The following is a 17221-nucleotide window of genomic DNA, read 5'->3' as shown; positions in this document are numbered from 1 at the left end:
CTGCTTCTGCGTTCAGTCTGTAGCCACGTCACATGTCATGTAGCCTCTGGAAAACTCCACTGTACACTCGTGAGAGAATGAGTGAAAAGGGCAACTAACGTGTTAGTATTTTTACGAAAACAGTTTTGACCTCAGCACCCCCTGAGAGGGTCTTGGAAACCCCGAAGGGGCCCCCAGACCACTTTGAGAACTGATGAATTAAGAATATGGTCACATGAGCCACAGGCCTGGGTATGGATCCGGAATCTAAAAAAAAAATTTATGGCTTTTTTTTTTTTTTTTTTTTTTTTTTTGCGGTACGCGGGCCTCTCACTGCTGTGGCCTCTCCCGTTGCGCTGCACAGGCTCCGGACGCGCAGGCTCAGCGGCCATGGCTCACGGGCCCAGCCGCTCCGCGGCATGTGGGATCCTCCCGGACCAGGGCACGAACCCATGTCCCCTGCATCGGTAGGCGGACTCTCAACCACTGCGCCACCAGGGAAGCCCCTATGGCTATTTTTGACGTTCAGGTTCCCTTTGCTTTGCTATCTGAATAACCTAGGTTGCACTGAGAGGGGTGAGGTTCGTCATGCTCCTGCGATGTTCTGGGTTCTCTGCTTTCTGCTTCCCTGGGCTGCCTAGTCAAGGCCTTGAACCCTAAACTTCATCAGGATTTAATCACTCTTTTCACATAATGGCCTGCAATGCCCTACCCCTCAGAGAATCTCTAGTGATGGGGATTTCAGACACGTGCAAGAGCCACCAAAGGGGACTTTTTAGGGCAGGAGATTTGGGGTGTGTTCACAGCAGTCTTTGCCCCCCGGGGCTGGCCCCGTGACAGTGTCAGCTGAGATTTCTGGGGAGGAGGTGGTTGGTAGTGATACGCAGGGCCTTGGCACGGGGACTCTGGAGTCTGGCTGGTGTGGTTCTGAGACAAACGCTTACTAGCTGGGTGACCTTGGGAAGGTCTCTTTGTCTTTCTCCACTTTGGTTTCTTCATCTATGAAACAGGACTCTTTTTACCCACCTCCCTGGTTGTGGTAAGACCTACAGATAACGTATGCAAAGCACTGCGGTGTTGGCCAGGAAATCAGTAGCGGTGGAGCCCCAGCCATATCATTTCCTAATTGCTTTCAGGAGGACTCGACCTTCAAAATGTTTCTAGTCTCTGAGCGCTTCTCATGTCTGTTCTGTTATCGCCCTTGCCCCAGCCATCATCATCTTTTATCTGGATTAATGCAGGAGCCTCTTAACCCATCTCTCTGCTTCCACTCCAGCCCTCAACCGTGATCTACTGTCCATGTAGTGACCAGAATTAATTTCTCAGTCAGATTATGTGATGGCTCTGCTTAAAACCCTCTAATGGCTTCCCCTCTCACTCAGAACCAAACTCAAGTCTTACAGGGGCCTTCTAGGCTCTACAGGGTCTGCCCTGTCCCCTCCCTGACCTCACCTCCTACCTCTCACCACTGTATGTCTCAGCCACACTGGTCGCTTCCTGTTTCTTCAACATGCCAGACATCCTCTGACCTCAGGACATTTGCACTCACTTCCCTCTGCCTGGAATCTCTCCCCCAAATATCACATGATTTTTTTCTCATTTCCTTCAGACCTTTGCTCTAAAGTCCCCTTTCAGAGAGGCTTCCTCTGGACACCCTATTTAAAATAACACCCCATCCATCAGTCCCTGGCATCTTACTCGGCTTGATTTTACTCACCACATGGTAGGTGCTCAATGTTTGTTGAATTGGGTTGAATTGGATTACCTGGGCTATAACTTCTCCATCTTTATTTTTACTTTATTTTTTATTTCTTAGCCGCGCCACATGGCGTGTGGGATCCTAGTTTCCCCACCAGGGATTGAACCCGTGCCCCCTGCACTGGAAGTGTGAAGTCCTAAACACTGGACCGCCAGGGAATTCCCCACTTCTCCATCTTTAAAATGAGAGGGTTGGACTAGAATTCTCAGGGTCCTATTAACTCTAACGTCCCATACTTTTGTTTATATCCCTGTGTTGGAAAATGACTTGTGAGTGAGAACCAAACTGTATCTATAAATACGTTTTTCTGGTTACATTTAATGAATTATTTAACACGGTGAGTAACAGGCCTGTTACAGTCTCCTGATTCAGCAGACATCACAGGAACAGAACCCCTGCCCATCTCAGTGCAGGGTAAGTTCTTTGGGTGAACAGAGGAAAGGGAACCTGAACTCCAGTATAACCATCACAATTTTTTTTTTTTTTTTTAGGTTCTAGATCTGTTCCCAGGTCTGTGGCTCACATGACCATATTCTTAATTCAGCAGTTCTCGAAGTGGTCTGGGCCCTCTTGGGGTTTCCAAGACCTTCTCAGGGAGCCCCAAGGTCAAAACAGAGGACCTGGCAACAGCCCAGCTCCTTTCCTGGACTCCTGGCTCTTCTCTTCCATTGGAGCAGCCAGAGTGACCTGTATCCAGTGCCACCTGACCTCCTCCCTTCCAGGTACTTCCCAGGGCTTTCCCAGCATTTCTACAGACATACTCTCAGGGCAGGTGGACAGAATGGTGTCCTCATACCTGGGGGCACATCCTGAAGCAGCCCACCACAGCTCAAATGCAATGGAAGTCTCCTGTTTCTGCTTTAAATGCACGGGGATTTTGCATTATTGGTTCCATAAGATAACCATTTTTAAACAGATAAATTTATGTATTTAATTATGTGACTCTCAAGGAAACTCAAGAAAGGCAAGTCCCATTTATCTTGTGACTTCGGGATTTCCTTGCATATTATCAAATGCCTCCTGAAGCAGGGGTGCCGCCCCTCTTTCGTTTGAGAAAGGCTAATATCCAGGAAAAGTCCTCAGTGGGGCGCTGGCGGGCCTCCCTGCCCCCACCCCCCCACTCCCCCTGCTGGTGACCCTGCCCTGGAGCCTGGGGCCTCGCCCCTCCGACCTTTGCCACATCCTGGCTCGTCTCTCCCCCTGCAAGTCCCCTGTCCCCTGGGATAGGTCCTCCTGGGTCTCTGGTGTCATTCCCTCCCGAATACTCCTCTCCTGCCCCTGCCTCTATTTGGCATCGGTCGCTCCACTGTCCATTCTGTCACTTCGCTCGGAGTTTGCGCCCTTCACGGAGGGCGCACCGCGTAAAGTAAGCGGATTCTTTCCACCCGTGAAGATCAGGCCTGTGGAGTCGGGAGGTCCGCGGTCGGGGGCGCCGCTGGGCCTGGCGGGGCGGGTGAGGCACAAGGGTCCGGTCGCCCCGTGCCCGCAGTTCCCGCTCGGGCCGCACGGTGGAGCGCGCTGGGCGGGAACAAGCGGCCCGCGCCACCTCTGCACCGCGGCCCCGCCGGGTGCTCCGCGCTTTCCCGCCTCGCTCTGGGCGCCTCCCTCCGGGAAGGGCCGGCTTGGGCGAGCAGGATACCGGGAGGAGGCAGAGCCTATGGGGTGGGACCCAGCTGGGGACGTGCGGGTTGACCCGGGGCCCTCACATCTTGTTGACGCCTTCTGGAATGCAAACAGTGATAATTGCCATCGCTGTCCCCCGACGGCCTCTGCATGTCATCTTGGGCCTGAAACCTGCAGTGAGTGTGCTTTGCCACTTGGCAGCTGTGCGACCCCGAAGGAGTGACTGCACGGGTCTAGGCCTGGGTGGCCTCGTGTGAACAAAGTAGAGATGCGACTGTCTACCAAGAGGACTTAATAGAAGGCCAAGGGTGTTCTGGGTGCCATGTGGGCACACCATTCCTCCTGTTCTACTCCTGGGGTCTCTGGAACAACAGCCAGAACTCCACGTGGACGCTACCCTCGCCAGAACCCCCATGGGGACCAAGCCCTTGCAAGTGCTTTGTCTTTCCTCTTAGGCCCTCAGAGCACTGTGGGCCGGGAGCCAGGCACGCGGGGCGAGGCCAGGCCTCCTGGGCATGGATGGTGCACTGATCATCTGAGTTCCAGCAACGTCAGGGGAAGCACAAGGAACGTCCTGCAAACTTTCCAGAGCCTTCCTTGGGACCTCTGAGCACCTGGGTCGTCTCTGACCTGTAACCAGTGTGCTTTGTTGGGGGAGGGTGGGTCACGGAGGTGGGAGGAGGACCTGCCTCCCTGCTCTCCCTGTGCGTGTGCCAGTGTGCTCACTACGGCCTGTAAATTTGCAAAAGGAAATTCATTTGTTGAGCAGTGTGGGAGGTGTGGGAGGGAGGAAGTGTTAATACTGTTTGAAACCAATTTGGATGTGATTGAATGAGAGGCTTCCTGTTTACATTTCTCTTTGATAATTGCCTATTAACAACAGGCTAGAGTGACCGGGCACCCCAGCCAGAGCCTTGGCTGTTGGCAGGTTCCCCTAGCTTTGAACTAGCTCTGTCTGAGCTCAGCCTGGGATGCTGGGGGAGCTCCGGCACCCCTCCTGCGGCGGGCAGGTGACATCTCAGCCCCCTCCTGACCTCCCGTGCTGCCTTCACGCATGGCTCCCCCAGCCTGGACTTTGACTTCCTGTCTCCCGCCCTTCCTTGCCCTGCCTCTGCTCAGATGCCTTCTGCTCATGGTTGTTTCCTGGTTTTCTCCCCATCCCAACCGCAACCCCAGATCTCCCAGAGGGAGGCCCCCAAGTTCTCCATCAGCCAGTCCTGAGGGGCTCCAACCATGCTTCCTGACCTATCCACCCCTCACTTCTCTCAGGGAACCCTGACCACACCGCAGACCCGCCAGCATTCTTTGGAACCTGAGCACTGCTCGGGATTAGCTGTCCTTCCAGCACGTGGCATTGCAGGCCTCCCCACAGCCTTCCTTGAAACTCCCAGCAACCTTCCTCCTGACTGCCTATGGCACTAACCCACCCACTGCATGGGGCCACAGCCAACCAGTCTCTACTTCTGGCCTTCCTGTGTGTTCCCTAACTGGTTCCGTGTGTGGACCTTGGTTCCTCAGCCAGACAGAGAGCTCCTGGAAGGCAGGCCATGGCTCAAGCTGCTCCAACACTCCCAGTGAGTGCCTGGCTGGGTGCTGGGCATAGAGGGGCACTTAGAAGACCTTGCCAGGTATAACCTAAGGAGGCTGGGTCAAGGTTGGGGAGGGAGGCATGGACTGAGGCTGCGGGACTGAAGGAGTAGTGGTGGCCCTGAAGTTTTTGTAAATCACAACAAACACCAATTGCAGGAAGGAAAAGAAAGAGTTCTATAGTTTAAAAAATAATAATAATAATAACAATAGAGAACTAAATCAAAGAGAATCACTGACAGGTCACTAGCTACAGTAACACCTCGCTGACCTGGAGCATCTGGAGCCGTTGAAATTCACAAAGGGAGCATCAAGTGTCTCTGAATAGTCAAGATCGATGTCATAAACTCCCGTGCACTAATGCCCACACACTTTACCCTGAGTTGAACCCCTCGGTACCCTGCACTTAGGAATCCCTGCTTTTATGAACATTTGTAATAAATGTGGGCACCTGGTTTGTAAATCACAACAGATTAGGCGCACAAGTCAAAGTGTCATTAACCGGCTTTGGGCCGACATTCTGACAGCACGGAGAGGTGACAGCTGATGGCCATAGTAAGGGATGAGGCTGATGACCTATCCAGGGCTATCAGCAGAACTGCAAAAGCCCAGCAGCCCAGGGCCATCCGGCAGGGGCACAGAGCCACACCCAGACAGGACGCGCCCTCTAAGCCCGGCATCACTGTGCAGCTCAATATGGAAACGGGTGTTCATAATGATTAAACTTGAGTCACGAAGAAAAGTTAAATGATATTCAAATGACTCGTTTAAGAAGTTAAAAAAAAAAAAAAAAGAAGTTAAGGAAGCACCTTATTCATTTTAAGTTAGTTGTCCTCCAAAACAGATAAAATTTATTTGAGGAAGCTTAAAAGAAGACACCTTTTGCTAACTAGAATACCAAGTGGTAGCTTCCATTTCCAGTTTCCTGAACATTTTGTACACATGCTCTCATTTGGGAGCTGCAAAATTTATCAACACTTTAGAGATGAGGGCAGGTGACTCACTGAGGGTCCCACGGCCTAAGTAAAAGGGCCAGTCTCAATGTCAAGTGTCCTTGACACGTCCACGAGCCTCACTTCCTCAGTCTCTCCAGGATGACTCCGCCCCCTCTTCCCCACCTTCACGGCACCCTGACGGCCCGGGGAGGGCTCCAGATGGATGTTTCTGTCCTGATACTGAAAATGTCCTCTTCCTCAGCTGTTCCCTTCTCTCCTGGTCTGTCACCCCACCACCCCCAGCAGCCCAGGGACACTGGGCCTGACTCTCACCCACACCGTGTCTTTCCTATTAGCGCACCCCAGCGCTGGGCATCTCACCATTGATATCACTTTGGTTCAAGCACCGGATCTCTTCAGACTGGTTCTTCAGGAAGACGATGGGCTGGACACTTATGCCATCAGCACCTCTAACCCCGAGTTAACCATTTACCGAGAGACAGTGTGGTCTAGTCAGCTCTAGGGTCAAACTTCCTGGGTTCAAATTCCAGCTCTGCTACCTACTGTGTGGGAGAGTTATGTAATCTCTCTGTGCCTTGGTTTCCACCATCCATAAAATACAGATAATAGTGATATTTAACTCACAACGTTATTGTGACTATCAAGAAAGTTAACATGAGCAAAGTGCTTAAAATTTTTCCTGACAGGAAAGCATTTGACGAACATCAGTCGGTATTGCCAACACAAGGCAATTTACATAGATCATCCACATAATCTACCTCAAATCCTTTTTGTAGGGTAAGACTGGTTCCAAAGAATCTCGAATCGTCATGCCAATCCACCAAGGTAAGTATGAGCTTTCCCATTTTGTAGCTGAGCCTCCTGAAACCCAGAGAAGTAAAGTGACTGACTCTAGGACAAGAGTGCCGGGAGGTGGCAGAATTGAAATTTGTACCTGGGTGCTATGGTCCGGATGTTTATGTCCCCCCGGGGTAGGGTATTAGGAAATGGAGTCTCAGGGAAATCATTAGGTCATGAGGACAGAGCCTCGTGGCAGGGTTAGTGCCCTGATGAAACTTGTCCCTTCCACCATGTGAGATTACAAATAGAAGGCACTGGCTAGGAACCAGAGGCGGGCCGTCACCAAGCAACACATCTGCCAGGGCCATGGTCTTGGACTTCCCAGCCTCCAGAACTGTGAGAAATAAATGTTTGTCGTTAATAAGCCACTCAATCTCTGGTACTTTTATATGGGATCCCGAACAGACTAAGACACTGGGTCTACCTGACATTTAACTCATGATCTTTCCACGACGTCATAACTACCTCTCTTAGTAGAAACATTCAAGAGAAGAACTTCCTTGGGAACGTAAGAGAGCAGTTTTCCCACTTCTGAAAACTGGAGTTCCCGCTTTCAAACCCTGCTTCGAGAGATTCAACCACCCAGATATTACATTTTCAGAACCTGAGAAGGAAAGTTTGGGAGGAGGGAGTACTTCCATCTTTCAATAGCAGAGAAGCCCGAGACCATCATCATTGCCCCTGGGTGTTCTGCTGATCCATCACTATGTAACCATGGCCTCAACTCGTAGTGGCTTGAAATAATGCTAATCACTTTATTATTCTCTCTCGCACTTCTCAGGGTTGGCCAGGCTCAGCCAGGTGGTTCTCATCAGGGTCCTTCACGTAGCTGCCGTCAGACGCTGGCTGGGCCTAGAGTCATCTGGAAAGTCTCCTCACTCACATGCGCGGTGGTTGATGCTGGTGGTTGGCTGGGACCCAGTGGGAGCTGAGGCTGGTGGTTAGTATAGGACCAGAACACCTACACACAGCCTTTGCACGTGGCCTGGGCTTCCTCACGGCATGGCGGCCGGGCCCCAACAGCAGGAGTCCCTAGAAAATAAAGTGGAGGCACATGGCGTTCTTCTGACCTAGCTTCGGAAGTCACGTAAGTGTCGCATCTGTGGTGACTTCTACTCGTCAAGGCAGTCACAAAGTCCCACCCAGGCTCAAGGAGAGGGCACAGAGACCGCTACTCATGGGAGGAGTGTCAAGAGAGGTACGTGACATAGGATATACCGTGAAGACCGTCTTTGAAAATTAGTGTGCCGCGAGGCAGGCTTTCCTGGGAGAACTTTCCATTTGAAGGAAAAACGTGATGAGTGGCAAATCGAAGCTCTAACAAGGACCCCTCCCTGTAGTCACGTCTGATGATAGCTCCTTCAGGGAACCAGCCACAAGAGACATGGCTGGCAGCAAGATTTACTGCTCTGCCAAAGCTGTCGTTGAAATACATAGGATTAGGGCTGCAGCGACTCCACCATCTGGACTGTGCTAATAACATGCAATTTGCAGCCATGCTGCAACCAGCAAACCTGAGGGGGCGCGCGAGTGAGACGGCCTGGTCACCTTCTGTACGAGTCCGTATGCTGGAAACCTGGCAGGTCCTAGACCTTGTCCCGGAAGACAGGTCTTAAATCCGCCCCTTGCCAGCTTCTTTTGTTTTTTTGTGGGTTTTTTTTGCGGTACGCGGGCCGCTCACTGTTGTGGCCTCTCCCGTTGCGGAGCACAGGCTCCGGACGCGCAGGCTCAGCGGCCATGGCTCACGGGCCCAGCTGCTCTGCAGCACGTGGGATCTTCCCGGACCGGGGCACGAACCCGTGTCCCCTGCATCGGCAGGCGGACTCTCAATCACTGCGCCACCAGGGAAGCCCTACTAGCTTCTTTTTATGAAGACAAATGCTGGAGGTGATTTAGATTTTGAAGTTCCTGAGTCAGCCAGAGCCCCAGGAAATGTCCTCCATCCTCCCCCAGCCCCTTTCTGAGGTCTCAGTCCCAAGCCTGGGAGCTCTGGAAACCCAGTCAAACCAGTTGAGAGCTTTCCCGCTGGAGAGCACGGGTGCTGGGGCCTGGCTCCCAGGGGACCTTTGTTCAGCCTCCAGGCGTGCTCAGCATCCATCCTCGGCCCACTGTGGCAGGCCCTGCTGAGGGGTGGCTCCTAAGATGTGGAGCACAAGATGGTGGAAAGACCGCTACCCTGGCCGGTCCCACCTCTTTCCCCGTGGCTGCTTGACCCAGCCCGCTGCTGGCTTCCTTCTGGTCTCTCCCCTCCAGCTCCCTGGCCCTGCTGCGGGAAGCACAGCCTCCTAAGCACAGCATCTGTGGCCCTCCCATGCAGACCAACCTGGTGTTGTCCTAGGCCCTGCCCCTTCCGGCCTGAGCAGTGGGTGGTAGGGCTGGCCTTCCAGAAGGGCCGCAGGGCAGAGCGTGCCGTCATTGCATCCTTGAGGCTCACACTCCGGTGAGGACTTTCTGCTCATGGGGGCCACGAGTGAGGCTGCAAGTGAGCAGAGGGGCCAAGGAGGCTCCAGTCCCTCGGGTAGGTGGGCTGCTCTACTGGCCTGGGATGTGATGTCACTGCCTCTGGGTTGCCTCTCTTGCCCCTGCAGAAGCTCATCCCACTGTGGGCCTTCCTGATCCCACAGGGGGTTCCCTTAGTGAGTGAACTGCCCCTGATCTCAGCTCCTCACCTGGGAATTCTCAGTACAGAGCAGCAATGAAATCCAGAAGTTTCCTGAAGTCCTAGGTAAATGACACCACCAGATTATCCAGATCTAGAGAAATGTCAATAACAATCATCACCTTTTTTTGAGCCCCTACTATGTGCCAAGCACGACACCAGTGCCCTATTCTCAGTATTAACTCCTTGCCATGACCATTTTCATATGAGGCCACCAAGGCTCAGAGATGTTAAACAGGTTTCTCATCGTGTCATACCAGTAAACGTTGGAGCCACTACATGAATCCAGATGTGTATGTTTGCAAAGCCCTCAGGAGAAGCCATGAAGCATTTCTGACCTATGCTAGGCCTTGGCAGGTAGTGAGTCCATGGAATAACCCAGTCTGGAGCCTCCCATTTCATTCTCGGTCCCCACCGGAACCAGTGGGTTTGGGCGTGGGGAGGACAGTAGGAGTGGCAGGCAGGCTGGCAGGCTGGGGCTGGTCTGGAGATGGGCTTGCCCACCATGGGGTCCAGCTCATGCTGTTGTGGAGGGAAGTCAGGCCTTAGATGCTAAAGTTCCAAAGATAAAGGGATTTCTGAAGATGACTCCACGAGGCTGGGGTGCTGCTGCCTGTTTTGACAGCTTAGCCATTACTCAGGGGAAGGCCCCTCCCCATGACTGCCCCTGAGATAGTTCCTCGTCTTCCCCTTCCCCCACAAGAAGTACTTTCGGTGGAAGGTGCATGGACTTGAGGTTCAAGTCCCTGATAGGCCACTTACTAGCTGTGTGACCTCAGGAAAGTCACTCAACTTCTCTGAGCCTCAGTTTCCTCCTCTGTGACTGTGGATAATAATACCCATCTGAGGGCTTCCCCGGTGGCGCAGTGGTTGAGAGTCTGCCTGCCGATGCAGGGGACATGGGTTCGTGCCCCCGTCCAGGAAGATCCCACGTGCCGCAGAGCGGCTGGGCCCGTGAGCCATGGCCGCTGAGCCTGCGCGTCCGGAGCCTGTGCTCCGCAACGGGAGAGGCCACAACAGTGAGAGGCCCGCGTACCGCAAAAAAAAAAAAACCTATCTGCCTGTTGTTGGGAGGATTCGAGATCTTAGCCATGAAGCCCTCAGCCCTCGGCACGCGGGAGACATGATGAGCTGGCATTATTGTCCTGGACCCCTGAGAGGGCAGGACACTGAGGACAAGTTGACCAAGTCCCTGCCAGAGTGTGGAGGATCCTGCACAGTCAGCAAAATTTCCAGTGCGAGCTTGGCTGGGTCTCTGGACCCCCAGGCTGGCTGGCTCATAGGGCAGGCCTCCCTCAGCCCGCTGAGAGCAGCTGCCATGGAGGGTGGCGGTTTCCCTGAGGAAATCTGGTCCCGTGAAGAGGAAATAAGAAACGGCTTTGCGCCGGGCCTCAATCAGGAAGGGCCAGAACAGGGATCTGAACCCAAGACTATCAACTACTTTTCCTTGCCCCAGACAGGAGAAAAGAAGGAAAACGCAAGCCGGCTGATGGGACCAGACCTGTGTTTGCTGGGAGCCCAACCCAACAGAGCTTTGTGTGAGGACTGGAGAGAGTGCCCTGCCCTCACCCAGGGTGCCTGACAAGGGCTAGGAGCGCTGGACAGGAAAGGCAGGTTTCCTGCTGGCCTTGGGCTCTGGAGAGGCCAGACCAAGAATTTCCGGCAGAACAGGCCCACTTGCTGCTGTTGCCCCCGGCCGGGGCTGCCACTCGCAGCCCTTAGACGCGAGCACCCAGCCCAGGACTCCCGCCCCACGGTCACAGTCCCTGAGGGGTCAAAACACGGGAAACTTCCTTCTCCCAAAGAGCGGGCGGGAGGAGATGATGGGCCTGTTGGACCCAGGGCTCTCCAACCTCCCATCCTTCGCAGGCCTTGCTCCATTTCAGCAGCCGGCACTTCTCCAGGTGGACCAGGAGTGGCCCCTGGGAGGGGTGGTGGCCCGGCCCGAGTCCACTCATGGGGACGAGGGACAGAGTCTTGGAAGCTCCGGTAGAGAGGGACACATGACAGGAGAAGTGGCTGCTGTGGACCCCTGGAGGCCTGGCTGGCCCAGAAATGTCCTTCAGAGGCCACCCTGGCATTGGGCCCTGGATGGCTCCCGCCGCACACCAAGCTCCCCCCACCCGGGGCCCAGCAGGCGCTAAAGGCCACATTCCCACGCCGCTCCCCCTGGAGCTGGGCCAGGCCCCAGGCAGCGCCTTTCCCTGCCGCACCAGCTCAGAGCCTGGAGAGCCTCAGGGTCTGGCCTGGGGGGAACCAGGCGGTTTCAGGTACCTGCTGACGGGGCCCAGGCAATCAATGCCTCTCTATGTCCTGAAAGGTCCCACGCTCACAGCCATGGGCCCAGGACAGACTTGCAGTATCTTCCCATCCGGGCAAACCCCTGGGCTCCTGGTGGAAATAGAGAGGTGTCCCCCCGACACCGGCAGCGATGAACTGAATCCCAAGTCCTTGAACATAGCCTCTGGTTGTGGGGTGGGGTGTACTTAAACTACCTGAGGACCTGAATTTGTTTATTCATTCAACGGTTGCACTTCTGCTCGAATGTCAGGACGCTGTGGTTGCCTTAGGTCACAGCGGCCGTCCACGCAAACCCTGCAGAGCCCCGGGAGCTGACAGGAGACAGTGAGTTCTCTGTCAATGAGAGGACTAGATGGAGTGGTCCTGAGGGGGCCATCCAGCTGGCAGTGTGCAGTCCTTGGTCACTAAGTCCTGGTCTGTGCTAGGAGGAGCCTTAATCCCTGGGGCTGATCAGAAGAGATTACAAGTAGCCTCAGCCATTCTGGCTGTCATGGGGGCTGTGCCCGTATGGTCATTGACCGGCTGGCACGATCAGACCCCAAGTTGCCAGAGGACACTCTCTAGGGCCCCTGCTCCACAGGCCCTTAAGTTGTTGCTTGGCTGGAAGAACCTGACAGTCAAAGATGAGCCGCTCTCCAGGCCCCAGTCCTCCCCCCAGGGACCCCTCACCCACCACGGCCAGGTCAAGGAAGGACTTGCCCTCTGGCCTCCCATCCACCATGGCCATGGAAGCACACACAGGAGAGCCTGAGCTCCTTGGAAGTGTCTAGATGAAGCTTTCCGGGACGGCTGGTCAAGGCTCTCTGACCAGGTGGGACCAGGCAGGGCCACTTCAAAGAAGAGCTTCCAATGGCCATCAACAAAAAATCTACAAACAGTAAATGCTGGAGAGGGTGTGGAGAAAAGGGAACCCTCGTGCACTGCTGGTGGGAATGTAAGTTGATACAGCCACAATGGAGAACAGTAGGGAGGTTCCTTAAAAAGCTAAAAATAGAACTACCATACGACCCAGCAATCCCACTACTGGGCATATACCCTGAGAAAACCATAATTCAAAAAGAGTCATGTACCACAATGTTCATTGCAGCTCTATTTACAATAGCCAGATCATGGAAGCAACCTAAGTGTCCATCAACAGATGAATGGATAAAGAAGATGTGGCACATATACACAATGGAATATTACTCAGCCATAAAAAGTAACAAAATTGAGTTATTTGTAGTGAGGTGGATGGACCTAGAGTCTGTCATACAGAGTGAAGTAAGTCAGAAAGAGAAAAACAAATACTGTATGCTAACACATATATATGGAATCTAAAAAAAAAAATGGTCATGAAGAACCTAGGGGCAGGACGGGAATAAAGACGCAGACCTACTAGAGAATGGACTTGAGGATATGGGGAGGGGAAGGGTAAGCTGGGATGAAGTGAGAGAGTGGCATGGACACATATACACTACCAAATGTAAAATAGATATCTAGTGGGAAGCAGCCACATAGCACAGGGAGATCAGCTCTGTGCTTTGTGACCACCTAGAGGGGTGGGATAGGGAGGGTGGGAGGGAGACACAAGAGGGAGGAGATATGGGGATATATGTATGCATATAGCTGATTCACTTTGTTATAAAGCAGAAACTAACACACCATTGTAAAGCAATTATACTCCAATAAAGATGTTTAAAAATTTATAGAAATTTAAAAAACAACAACAAAGAAGAGCTTCCGTGGCCTCCATAGAAACTGGCTGGCATCCCGGAGACTGGGCATTCTGGCCTCCTGGCATCCGTCCATGCCCCCCCTTACCTGCCACAGCTGCCATCCCTCCTCAGGAGGCTCCTGGGAAGCTGAGCTCCTCTACACCCAAGAGGTGGGGCCCCAGCAGCACAAGGTTCACTGGCACGGGAGGGGCAAAGGCCCCCGGAGAGCAGGGCCAGAGGCTTTTCAGGGTGCAGCCAAGGCCGGATGTTCTGGGCCAGCTCAGGGAGGTCCAGAAGCCTGCACAGGGCCTCCGGGGGAGGTGGGCCCCATGGGGACAGAGCCCTGCCCTCTGGGTCCAAGGACCTGTCAGACCCTGGCAAATCATTGAGCTTGTCAGAGCCTAAAAATCAAGTGAGTCAGGGAGATAAGACATGCAATTAGCCAGAAAACTGGGCGCCTCATGAATCACTTCACGTCCAGGTAGCAGATTGCCGCCTACATCCCATAGGTGGAGAACTCACAGCTGACTGGTGGGCGTTCTTCCAGAGGTGAGGGGTGAGACCCTGGGACACGACCTTACTGGAAAGAATGGGGCAGGGAACACCCCAGACACCAAGGCGGCCTGGATAGAGGTTCTAGGGCTGCCCCTCGTCTGCTGTGTGACCTGGACAACTTCCTTCAGCTCATCCGTAAAATGGACCTATAATGCCTGTCCTTCTTTGAGGCTCTGGGGAATATCAAGTGAGCCAAGGGAAGCAGACCCGTTGAGTGAATAGCAGGCTGCTGTGTACATGTGCATGTGTGAGTACACACACAGAAACACATGCAGACACACACACACACACACACACACGGGAGGAACTGTCCCTCCTGCTGTTGGCATTGTTATTATCTGGGTCCAGCAGTGCATTTCCCTATAACATGCACAGTCAGGGACCATAGTCGCTGTTAGGGACTAAACTGTGTCTCCTAAAATGGGTATATTGAAGGCCTAACCCCCAGTTCCTCAGAATGTGACTGTTTTTGGAGATAGGGTCTTTGAAGAGGTGATTGAGGTGAAATGAGGTAGACCCTAATACAATCTGACTGGTGCCCTTATAAGAAGAGGGAGAGGGCTTCCCTGGTGGCGCAGTGGTTGAGAGTCCGCCTGCCGATGCAGGGGACGCGGGTTCGTGCCCCGGTCTGGGAAGATCCCACATGCCGCGGAGCGGCTGGGCCTGTGAGCCATGGCTTCTGAGCCTGCACGTCTGGAGCCTGTGCTCCGCAACGGGAGAGGCCACAACAGTGAGAGACCTGCATACCGCCAAAAAAAAGAAGAGGGAGAGACACCAGGAAAGACCATGTAAGGATGCAGTGAGAAGGTGGCCAAAGAGAGAGGCCTCAAGGGAAACCACCCCTGCTGACACCTTGATCTTGAACTTCCAGCCTCCAGACCTGTGAGAAAATAAATTTTTGTTGTTCAAGTCCCCCAGTCTGTGGTGCTTTGTTACAGCGGCCCCAGGACACTGATACTAATAACTCACCTCGCTTGTCCTGGAAACTCCTCTCAAAGCCTCCTCATGGGTGGTATTTCCTTGGACCTGGGCCCTGCTAATCAGGGGCAAGCTCCTCTCCAGCCGTCACATTTGGGGTGGGGTCACCCTCACCGTCTCCTGTAGGGCGGCTCCTTCCCAGCCAGACCAACGGCCCTCTCAGGGGTCCCTGGCACTTAGACCCCTCTCTGGTCAGCAGCCTGCCAGCTGGGCCTGCACCTGCACAGCAGGGCTTGGTTAGCCCCTCAGCGGGGGCCTGGGGCCAGGTGTGGGTGCCCCCATCTGTACCGCTTCTGCACCCTCAGCCCACGTGGCCTTATTCTTTCTTCTGGCTCCCGGTCAGATTGAGAAACCCTTCAGGAAGGCTCAGCAAGTATTCCCTGAGGCTGGCATCTCCAAATTCGTCCAGAAATCCAACATGGTTTCCATTCCTCGTCTAGCTGACCAGGGCATTCAGGAGGATCCTGGAGGCAAAGGAGAGGTGGGAACAGATGCAGGATCCAGTGGACAGGTGTGAGGGCCCATCTGCCTGCAGGCCCGGGCCCCCAGGGCCAGGTCTTCATCTGTACATCCTTCAGCCCGAACCAGGCCGTGAGCCTGGCTGGAAAAAGCAATGCCTTCTCGGCATGACCCATGACCAGCTGACCTCTGATGCTGCAGTCGCTGAGGTGGCCATTCTGCTAGGAGGGTCCTAGTCTGAGGTCAAGAGCCTCACCACTGCTGGCGAGGGGCAGAGGCCAGGGTCCCGGGAGCTACTCTAGCCATTGAGGGGTCACGACCAGGAGGTCATGAGAGAAGGTGGCCAAGCTGGTGCCCACCACAGTGTCCAGAACTGAATTAACACCAGGCCCTTTGTACCAGACTCAAGGAAGGAAAGGGCCTGCGTTCTCTCCTCAGCCCCCGAGGACACTGTCTGCCCTCCCTCCCCTTCCAGGAAGAACTTCCCTTGTACCGGGAGACCTTCCGGCTCTGCCAGAGCCGCTTTTGATCACGCTGGCTGCGCTGCAGGGAGGCAATGGCGGAGGGGCTGGTCAGTCTAGCCAGGTCTGAGTGAGGGCTTTCATCCTTTGACGGATGGTTGCCCTGATGTGTCCACTCATTCATTTATTCAATCAGAACCTACGAAGCATCTTTCTGACCCAGGCTCTGTGCTAGGCTCTGGCCCAGGGTGGGTGGGAAGGCTGTGGAAAGGCCCCGTGGTTTGCACAGGGATTTATGACTAACGTGAGGGATGAGTAGCCCTTTCTCCAGAGGCGGGCGGGTGCCTGACAAGGAAGGAGACACGCACGCACCCCAACAGAACTCCTCTGAGAAGCTCTCTGTGGCCGGGCTGTTTGTCTTCCAAGCACACTGGGGGCCACGGCCCAGCCCCACCCCGTGTTATCTTTGTGTTCCCAGGTCCTCCACGTGGGAGTGGTTACTCTAGGCTGTGCTGTGGGGGAGTGAAGAGGGTTGGGTGAGCAGAGGTGAGCATTCGATACAACGACCTTACCCTTCTAGCCCATCCCCAGGTGGTCCCCCCCAGACACTGAAGGGGCTGGTGTTTCTTGAGTGCTGAACACGCCAGGGACTGGCAGTGGTGGGACAGAGCTCTCGGCTGACGGCGGCCAAGGTCATCAGGGGCATCGGGACATTTCATCCTCTTGCTCAGGCCCCAGCCCTGGGTTACCCAAAGGCCATGTATCTTAACTCTCTGTCTCGTCTGTGCCTACAGCCACGTGGCTGAATACGGCCTCTCACCATCATCCCCAAGTCCTGTGAACTCATCTCAATATATCCCGATCCCTCTTTTCTGCTCCATCTCCATTACTGCCGCAGTCTCATCCACATGGCTATTAGGGTCTCCCAATCCTCTTGTCCCCTACAATCTAGCCTACCATCACAGCCAGAGTGATTTTTAGAGTAAATGAGATCATGTCACTTCCCTGTGGTTACTGGAATAAAATCTGGATTCCTTACCGTGGCCTGTAGTTCTGTACAAAATAGGGCCCCTCCCAGCCTCTCTCACCACCCCTTCTCTACATCAGCCATCAGCCTATTGTTCAAACTCGGGGAGCAGGACATCGTTCCACCTTACGGGGAGCTCTGCAGCTCTTCCCCTCCTTAGAATATTCTCCCCCCAGATTTCGCCTGTCTCAGCACAAGCACCACCTCCTTAAAGCAGCATTCTCTGACCGCTCCAGGCTCTCTCGCGGCATCACCCTGATTTGTTCTATTTTTTTTTTTTTTTTTGCGGTACGTGGGCCTCTCACTGTTGTGGTCTCTCCCGTTGCGGAGCACAGGCTCCAGA

At 54.1% G+C, this 17221-nt stretch overlaps 1 long non-coding RNA gene across 1 annotated transcript; it reads right to left on the bottom strand.

The window, feature by feature from the left end:
* Positions 1 to 2490: 2490 nt before the first annotated feature.
* LOC149747804 (uncharacterized) lies at positions 2491 to 15603 on the bottom strand. Its single transcript, XR_016395514.1, has 3 exons — positions 13505 to 15603; positions 9414 to 9497; positions 2491 to 7776 (listed from the first exon to the last, which is right to left on the bottom strand). It is a non-coding gene; the product is annotated as an uncharacterized LOC149747804 (long non-coding RNA).
* Positions 15604 to 17221: the final 1618 nt, after the last annotated feature.

The sequence above is a fragment of the Delphinapterus leucas genome, chromosome 13 (assembly GCF_059928025.1).
Source record: "Delphinapterus leucas isolate spDelLeu-1000000601 "Yukka" chromosome 13, BTC_Dleu_Yukka2, whole genome shotgun sequence".
NCBI lineage: Eukaryota > Metazoa > Chordata > Mammalia > Artiodactyla > Monodontidae > Delphinapterus > Delphinapterus leucas.
The sequence above is the reverse complement of the archived record's forward strand: the minus strand, read 5'-3'. Positions and strand labels throughout refer to the sequence as shown.